This window comes from Cryptomeria japonica, unplaced genomic scaffold (genome assembly GCF_030272615.1).
Source record: "Cryptomeria japonica unplaced genomic scaffold, Sugi_1.0 HiC_scaffold_33, whole genome shotgun sequence".
Lineage (NCBI taxonomy): Eukaryota > Viridiplantae > Streptophyta > Pinopsida > Cupressales > Cupressaceae > Cryptomeria > Cryptomeria japonica.
In genome coordinates, this window is record NW_026728855.1 from 643,176 (window position 1) to 652,500 (window position 9,325).

Below are 9,325 nucleotides of genomic sequence, written 5' to 3' on the forward strand. Positions count from 1 at the left end.
GGTCAGGGTGAGTGCCAATGTGGGTTCAAAGGTGCTAAGTTGGGTGCGAGGTTGGGTGCGAGGGTGGGTGGGTGCCAAGGTGTGCTAGGTGGAAGCCCGGGTGGGTCGGCATCCCATGGGTGTCGAGTTGGGTGCCTGATGGGTGCTTCTTGTCAAGTTTTAGTCGTCGGGACTCATTTCGAGCCTTAGAGGTCGTTTCTTGTCCGGTTGCCCTGTCTTCGACCTGGGAACCCAATTTTGGTCCTCGGGTCCCATTTTTTTTTGTCTCGCATCCCACTTTTGGCCTGTGGCCTTTTCGGGGTCGATTCTCGTTTTGGGCATCAGAGCATGTTTCTTCTCCTAAAACCCAATATTTGTTTATTAAGTCTCGGAACACATTTTTGTTCTCGTGGACCCATCATGGGTCTTGGAACGCATTTGTGGTCCTTGGGTCCCATTTTGCATCCCGAAACTTGTGTTTTGGTGCTTGATCCCTATTTTGGGTGCCCACCTTGCACCAAGTGCGCACCCGGGGCAAACCGAGCGCCTTGGTGCACCGGGGCAAGATCGAGCGTGCACCCGAGGCGCCCCGAACATGCACCAAGGTGCACTCGGCCCACATGTGAGCGCAGGTCGTTGCGCCCGAGGTGGTGTGTGGGCACCGCGTTGCAGACGGGACACTGCACGCACACGACGCCCCCTCCAGGTGCACGCACGTAGGCCGGGCCGGGTGCACACCCGACGCCCTAGCAAGGTGCGCGCACCCGGGCAGGGCTCACACTTGGCGAACGGGGCGCACTTCGCGAGGGAGGGTGTGCACCTCGACGGGGGTGGGTGGCCGGGGTGGATTCGCACGTGGGTCGCGGTTTGCTAAGTACACACTGCGACAAGCTCATAACGGGTGCGATCATACCAGCGTTAGTGCACCGGATCCCATCAGAACTCCGCAGTTAAGCGCGCTTGGGCCGGAGTAGTACTGGGATGGGTGACCTCCCGGGAAGTCCCGGTGTTGCACCCTTTTTTAGTTTTTCGCCGGGCGTCGCAATGCTATTTGAATAAACCTTTTGCCCGTTTGCGTTCTCGTCGGGGCCGGGCCGGGCCGGGGTGCGCTGCCCGCACTACCGCGCGCGCGGGGGCGACACCGAGCGCGCACCCGAGGCGCCCCGAGCACACAGGCCACGGTGCAACCCGGGCGTTGTGCGCGCACCCCGGTGCGCCCGAGGTGCTGCGCGCGCACCCAGGTGAAATCGGTGTGCACCTCGGCCAGTGCGCGCTCGGTCGAGTCGCGCACGTTGGCCAAGGTGCACGGTGATGTTTCTTACTCTAAGGTTCCGCACCAGACGCCCGGGACAGGTGAGCGAAGCTGGGCGGGGCCGGGTGCGCGGCCGGGGCAGGTGCACGCAGCTGGAGAGAGCTTTGGAGCACACTTCGGAGCGCACCAATGATGCGCTCCATTCAAAAGTTTCCTGAAAAGGCAAAAAAAGTTGAGATTATAGAATTTCCCACTTGAGAGATTGTAAAAAAAAAAAATTTAAAATGAAGGAAACGCGGGTGCCAAGGTGTGCGCAGCCCAGCCAAGGTGTGCGCACCAAGGCGCCCACCCTGGCGAAGGTGCACGCAAGGTGCGCACCCGAGGCAAACCGGACAATTAACCCAACTTTCGACTTCGCGCGCACCTTGGAGCGCACTTCGGAGCGCTCCTTGGTGCGCACCAATCTTGGGCACCTCGGAGTGCACCATGGCGCCCACCAAGGTGCGCACCCGGGGCAAACCGAGCTCCGACTTCGTGCGCACCTTGGAGCGCACGAAAGGTGCGCACCATGGCGCCCACCAAGGTGCGCAGCCCAGCCAAGGCGTGCGCATCAAGGTGCGCACCCTGGCGAAGGTGCGCACCCGGGGCAAACCGAGCTCCGACTTCGTGCGCACCTTGGAGCGCACAAAAGGTGCGCAACCCAGCCAAGGTGTGCGCACCCCGGTCAAACCGAGCTCCGAATCGTGCGCACCAGAGGTGCACGCCATCGTGCGCACCTTGGAGCACACTTCGGAGCCCTCCTTGGTGCGCGCCGATGTTGCGCACCTCGGAGCGCACCCGGGGAAAACAATGCAATTAACCCGACTTTCGACTTCGTGGGCACCTCGGAGCGCTCTCGGGTTCGCACCTCGGAGCACACCGAGGTGCGCACCTTTGATGCGCTGCCTTCACCAATTTCCAGAAAAGGCAAGAAAACATTGAGAAGGTGTGCGCACCGAGGTGCCCACCCTGGCGAAGGTGCACGCGAGGTGCGCACCCGGGGCAAACCGGGCTCCGACTTCGTGCACGCCGCACCTTGGAGCACACTTCGGAGCGCTCCTTGGTGCGCACCAGGGCGCGCAACCCCGCCGAGGTGCCCACCCCGGCGAAGGTGCACGCGAGGTGCGCACCCGGGGCAAACCGGGCTCCGACTTCGTGCACGCCATGGTGCCCACCGCGGCGAAGGTGCACGCGAGGTGCGCACCCGGGGCAAACCGGGCTCCGACTTCGTGCACGCCGCACCTTGGAGCACACTTCGGAGCGCTCCTTGGTGCGCACCATGGTGCCCACCAGGGCGCGCAACCCCGCCGAAGGTGCACGCGAGGTGCGCACCCGGGGCAAACCGGGCTCCGACTTCGTGCACGCCGCACCTTGGAGCACACTTCGGAGCGCTCCTTGGTGCGCACCATGGTGCCCACCAGGGCGCGCAACCCCGCCGAAGGTGCACGCGAGGTGCGCACCCGGGGCAAACCGGGCTCCGACTTCGTGCACGCCATGGTGCGCACCGCGGCGAAGGTGCGCACCCGGGGCAAACCGGGCTCCGACTTCGTGCACGCCGCACCTTGGAGCACACTTCGGAGCGCTCCTTGGTGCGCACCAGGGCGCGCAACCCAGCCGAGGTGCCCACCCCGGCGAAGGTGCACGCGAGGTGCGTACCCGGGGCAAACCGGGCTCCGACTTCGTGCACGCCGCACCTTGGAGCACACTTCGGAGCGCTCCTTGGTGCGCACCATGGTGCCCACCAGGCCGCGCAACCCAGCCAAGGTGTGCGCACCAAGGTGCACGCGAGGTGCGCACCCGGGGCAAACCGGGGTCCGACTTCGTGCACGCCGCACCTTGGAGCACACATCGGGGCGCTCCCGGGTTCGCACCGGCGTTGCGCACCGTGGTGGGCACCTCGGAGCACACCAAGGTGGGCAGCGAGGTGCGCACCTTTGATGCGATGCCTTCACTAATTTCCATAAAAGGCAAAAAAAAAACGAGATTTTAAAATTTCCGTTTTGAAAGATAGTGAGAAAAAGGGAATGCTGGTGCCATCTTGAGCCCGCCCTGGTGCGCAGCCCAGCCAAGGTGTGCGCACCAAGGTGCCCACCCTGGCGAAGGTGCGCGCCCGGGCAATTAACCCAACTTCCAACTTCGCGCGCGCCAGGGTGGGAGCGCACCCAACAACCGGGCCTGGGAAGAGCCAATGCGAGAAACCCCACCAAACGCTCTGACAAAAAAAGAGGGGGCGCTCCAGTAACCCCGCTTCGGAGCGCACCCTGGGCAAACCCAGCCAAGGTGCCCACCCCGGCCAAGGTGCAGGCGAGGTGCGCACCCGGGGCAAACCGGGCTCCGACAACGTGCACGCCGCACCTTGGAGCACACTTCGTAGCGCTCCCGGGTGCGCACCTCAGAGCACACCAAGGTGGGCAGCGAGGTGCGCACCTTTGATGCGCTGCCTTCACTAATTTCCAGAAAAGGCAAAAAAAAAAGGAGATTTTAAAATTTCCGTTTTGAAAGATAGTGAAAAAAACGGAACGCGCGTGCCATCTTGAGCCCGCCCTGGTGCGCAGCCCAGGTAAGGTGCCCACCCTGGCAAAGGTGCGCACCCGGGCAATTAACCCTACTTCCGACTTCGTGCGCGCCAGGGTGGCAACCGGGCCTCGGAAGAGCCAATGCGAGAAACCCCACCAAACGCTCCGACAAAAAAAGAGGCGGCGCTCCAATAACCCCGCTTCGGAGCGCAGCCGGGGCAAACCCAGCCAAGGTGCCCACCCCGACGAAGGTGCACGCGAGGTGCGCACCCGGGGCAAACCGGGCTCCGACAACGTGCACGCAGCACCTTGGAGCACACTTCGAAGCACTCCCGGGTGCCCACCGGCGTTGCGCACCGTGGTGGGCAGCGAGGTGCGCACCTTTGATGCGCTGCCTTCACTAATTTCCAGAAAAAGGCAAAAAAAAATGAGATTTTAAAATTTCCGTTTTGAAAGATAGTGAAAAAAAAGGAACGCGGGTGCCATCTTGAGCCCGCCCTGGTGCGCAGCCCAGGCAAGGCATGCGCACCAAGGTGCCCACCCGAGGTGCACACCCGGGGCAAACCGGGCTCCGACTTCGTGCAGGCCGCACCTTGGAGCACACTTCGGAGCGCTCCTTGGTGCGCACCATGGTGCCCACCAGGGCGCGCAACCCAGCCAAGGTCTGCACACTAAGGTGCCCACCCCGGCGAAGGTGCACGCGAGGTGCGCACCCGGGGCAAACCGGGCTCCGACTTCGTGCACGCCATGGTGCCCACCGCGGCGAAGGTGCACGCGAGGTGCGCACCCGGGGCAAACCGGGCTCCGACTTCGTGCACGCCGCACCTTGGAGCACACTTCGGAGCGCTCCTTGGTGCGCACCATGGTGCCCACCAGGGCGCGCAACCCAGCCAAGGTGTGCGCACCAAGGTGCACGCGAGGTGCGCACCCGGGGCAAACCGGGGTCCGACTTCGTGCACGCCGCACCTTGGAGCACACATCGGAGCGCTCCCAGGTTCGCACCAGCGTTGCGCACCTTTGATGCGCTGCCTTCACTAATTTCCAGAAAAGGCAAAAAAAAACGATATTTTAAAATTTCCGTTCTGAAAGATAGTGAAAAAAACGGAACGCGGGTGCCATCTTGAGCCCTTCCTGGTGCGCAGCCCAGGCAAGTTGTGCGCACCAAGGTGCCCACCCTGGCGGAGGTGCGCGCCCGGGGCAAACCGGGCTCCGACTTCGTGCACTGCATGGTGCCCACCAAGGCGCGCAACCCAGCCAAGGTGCCCACCGCAGCGAAGGTGCACGCGAGGTGCACACCCGGGGCAAACCGGGCTCCGACTTCGTGCACGCCGCACCTTGGAGCACACTTCAGAGCGCTCCTTGGTGCGCACCAGGGCGCGCAACCCAGCCGAGGTGCCCACCCCGGCGAAGGTGCACGCGAGGTGCGCACCCGGGGCAAACCGGGCTCCGACTTCGTGCACGCCATGGTGCCCACCGCGGCGAAGGTGCGCACCCGGGGCAAACCGGGCTCCGACTTCGTGCACGCCGCACCTTGGAGCACACTTCGGAGCGCTCCTTGGTGCGCACCATGGTGCCCACCAGGCCGCGCAACCCAGCCAAGGTGTGCGCACCAAGGTGCACGCGAGGTGCGCACCCGGGGCAAACCGGGGTCCGACTTCGTGCACGCCGCACCTTGGAGCACACATCGGGGCGCTCCCGGGTTCGCACCGGCGTTGCGCACCGTGGTGGGCACCTCGGAGCACACCAAGGTGGGCAGCGAGGTGCGCACCTTTGATGCGATGCCTTCACTAATTTCCATAAAAGGCAAAAAAAAAACGAGATTTTAAAATTTCCGTTTTGAAAGATAGTGAGAAAAAGGGAATGCTGGTGCCATCTTGAGCCCGCCCTGGTGCGCAGCCCAGCCAAGGTTTGCGCACCAAGGTGCCCACCCTGGCGAAGGTGCGCGCCCGGGCAATTAACCCAACTTCCAACTTCGCGCGCGCCAGGGTGGGAGCGCACCCAACAACCGGGCCTGGGAAGAGCCAATGCGAGAAACCCCACCAAACTCTCTGACAAAAAAAGAGGGGGCGCTCCAGTAACCCCGCTTCGGAGCGCACCCTGGGCAAACCCAGCCAAGGTGCCCACCCCGGCCAAGGTGCAGGCGAGGTGCGCACCCGGGGCAAACCGGGCTCCGACAACGTGCACGCCGCACCTTGGAGCACACTTCGTAGCGCTCCCGGGTGCGCACCTCAGAGCACACCAAGGTGGGCAGCGAGGTGCGCACCTTTGATGCGCTGCCTTCACTAATTTCCAGAAAAGGCAAAAAAAAAAGGAGATTTTAAAATTTCCGTTTTGAAAGATAGTGAAAAAAACGGAACGCGCGTGCCATCTTGAGCCCGCCCTGGTGCGCAGCCCAGGTAAGGTGCCACCCTGGCAAAGGTGCGCACCCGGGCAATTAACCCTACTTCCGACTTCGTGAACGCCAGGGTGGCAACCGGGCCTCGGAAGAGCCAATGCGAGAAACCCCACCAAACGCTCCGACAAAAAAAGAGGCGGCGCTCCAATAACCCCGCTTCGGAGCGCAGCCGGGGCAAACCAAGCCAAGGTGCCCACCCCGACGAAGGTGCACGCGAGGTGCGCACCCGGGGCAAACCGGGCTCCGACAACGTGCACGCAGCACCTTGGAGCACACTTCGAAGCACTCCCGGGTGCCCACCGGCGTTGCGCACCGTGGTGGGCAGCGAGGTGCGCACCTTTGATGCGCTGCCTTCACTAATTTCCAGAAAAAGGCAAAAAAAAATGAGATTTTAAAATTTCCGTTTTGAAAGATAGTGAAAAAAAAGGAACGCGGGTGCCATCTTGAGCCCGCCCTGGTGCGCAGCCCAGGCAAGGCATGCGCACCAAGGTGCCCACCCGAGGTGCACACCCGGGGCAAACCGGGCTCCGACTTCGTGCAGGCCGCACCTTGGAGCACACTTCGGAGCGCTCCTTGGTGCGCACCATGGTGCCCACCAGGGCGCACCCGAGGCAAACCGGGCTCCGACTTCGTGCACGCCGCACCTTGGAGCACACATCGGAGCGCTCCCAGGTTCGCACCAGCGTTGCGCACCTTTGATGCGCTGCCTTCACTAATTTCCAGAAAAGGCAAAAAAAAACGATATTTTAAAATTTCCGTTCTGAAAGATAGTGAAAAAAACGGAACGCGGGTGCCATCTTGAGCCCTTCCTGATGCGCAGCCCAGGCAAGTTGTGCGCACCAAGGTGCCCACCCTGGCGGAGGTGCGCGCCCGGGGCAAACCGGGCTCCGACTTCGTGCACTGCATGGTGCCCACCAAGGCGCGCAACCCAGCCAAGGTGCCCACCGCAGCGAAGGTGCACGCGAGGTGCGCACCCGAGGTGCACACCCGGGGCAAACCGGGCTCCGACTTCGTGCACGCCGCACCTTGGAGCACACTTCAGAGCGCTCCTTGGTACGCACCAGGGCGCGCAACCCAGCCAAGGTGCTCACCCCGGCGAAGGTGCACGCGAGGTGCGCACCCGGGGCAAACCGGGCTCGGACTTCGTGCACGCCGCACCTTGGAGCACACATCGGAGCGCTCCCGGGTTCGCACCAGCATTGCGCACCTTTGATGCGCTGCCTTCACTAATTTCCAGAAAAGGCAAAAAAAAGAAAAAAATGAGATTTTAAAATTTCCGTTTTGAAAGATAGTGAAAAAAACGGAACGCGGGTGCCATCTTGAGCCCGCCCTGGTGTGCAGCCCAGGCAAGTTGTGCGCACCAAGGCACCCACCCTGGCCAAGGTGGGTCACGGGGTGGGTCCTAGGGTGGGTAACGGGGTGGGTACTAAGGTGCGTGCCAAGGTGGGTCATAGGGTGGGTGCCAAGGTGGGCACCAGGGTGGGTGTGCACCAACCCTAGCCAGGGTAGGTCACGGGGTGGTTGTCGGGGTGGGCGTCAAGGAGCCAAGGTGGGTGGCAAGTAGCCAAGTTGCGTGCCAAGGTGGGTGTCGGGGTGGGTGCCAAGGATCCAAGGTGGGTGCCAAGGAACCAAGGTGGGTGTCTGGGTGGGTGCCGAGGTGGGAGCCAGGGTGGGTCCCAAGGTGAGTGCAAAGGTGGGTGCCAGGGTCAAGGTGAGTGCCAATGTGGGTTCCAAGGTGCCAGGGTCAGGGTGAGTGCCAATGTGGGTTCAAAGGTGCTAAGTTGGGTGCGAGGTTGGGTGCGAGGGTGGGTGGGTGCCAAGGTGTGCTAGGTGGAAGCCCGGGTGGGTCGGCATCCCATGGGTGTCGAGTTGGGTGCCTGATGGGTGCTTCTTGTCAAGTTTTAGTCGTCGGGACTCATTTCGAGCCTTAGAGGTCGTTTCTTGTCCGGTTGCCCTGTCTTCGACCTGGGAACCCAATTTTGGTCCTCGGGTCCCATTTTTTTTTGTCTCGCATCCCACTTTTGGCCTGTGGCCTTTTCGGGGTCGATTCTCGTTTTGGGCATCAGAGCATGTTTCTTCTCCTAAAACCCAATATTTGTTTATTAAGTCTCGGAACACATTTTTGTTCTCGTGGACCCATCATGGGTCTTGGAACGCATTTGTGGTCCTTGGGTCCCATTTTGCATCCCGAAACTTGTGTTTTGGTGCTTGATCCCTATTTTGGGTGCCCACCTTGCACCAAGTGCGCACCCGGGGCAAACCGAGCGCCTTGGTGCACCGGGGCAAGATCGAGCGTGCACCCGAGGCGCCCCGAACATGCACCAAGGTGCACTCGGCCCACATGTGAGCGCAGGTCGTTGCGCCCGAGGTGGTGTGTGGGCACCGCGTTGCAGACGGGACACTGCACGCACACGACGCCCCCTCCAGGTGCACGCACGTAGGCCGGGCCGGGTGCACACCCGACGCCCTAGCAAGGTGCGCGCACCCGGGCAGGGCTCACACTTGGCGAACGGGGCGCACTTCGCGAGGGAGGGTGTGCACCTCGACGGGGGTGGGTGGCCGGGGTGGATTCGCACGTGGGTCGCGGTTTGCTAAGTACACACTGCGACAAGCTCATAACGGGTGCGATCATACCAGCGTTAGTGCACCGGATCCCATCAGAACTCCGCAGTTAAGCGCGCTTGGGCCGGAGTAGTACTGGGATGGGTGACCTCCCGGGAAGTCCCGGTGTTGCACCCTTTTTTAGTTTTTCGCCGGGCGTCGCAATGCTATTTGAATAAACCTTTTGCCCGTTTGCGTTCTCGTCGGGGCCGGGCCGGGCCGGGGTGCGCTGCCCGCACTACCGCGCGCGCGGGGGCGACACCGAGCACGCACCCGAGGCGCCCCGAGCACACAGGCCACGGTGCAACCCGGGCGTTGTGCGCGCACCCCGGTGCGCCCGAGGTGCTGCGCGCGCACCCAGGTGAAATCGGTGTGCACCTCGGCCAGTGCGCGCTCGGTCGAGTCGCGCACGTTGGCCAAGGTGCACGGTGATGTTTCTTACTCTAAGGTTCCGCACCAGACGCCCGGGACAGGTGAGCGAAGCTGGGCGGGGCCGGGTGCGCGGCCGGGGCAGGTGCACGCAGCTGGAGAGAGCTTTGGAGC

At 62.7% G+C, this 9,325-nt stretch overlaps 2 non-coding genes across 2 annotated transcripts; both read left to right on the plus strand.

The window, feature by feature from the left end:
* The first annotated feature begins 878 nt into the window (after window positions 1-878).
* LOC131861875 (5S ribosomal RNA) lies at window positions 879-997 on the plus strand. Its single transcript, XR_009360905.1, has one exon. It is a non-coding gene; the product is annotated as a 5S ribosomal RNA (ribosomal RNA).
* A 7,804-nt stretch (window positions 998-8,801) lies between these two features.
* On the plus strand, window positions 8,802-8,920 carry LOC131861876 (5S ribosomal RNA). Its single transcript, XR_009360906.1, has one exon. It is a non-coding gene; the product is annotated as a 5S ribosomal RNA (ribosomal RNA).
* The last annotated feature ends 405 nt before the right edge of the window (window positions 8,921-9,325 follow it).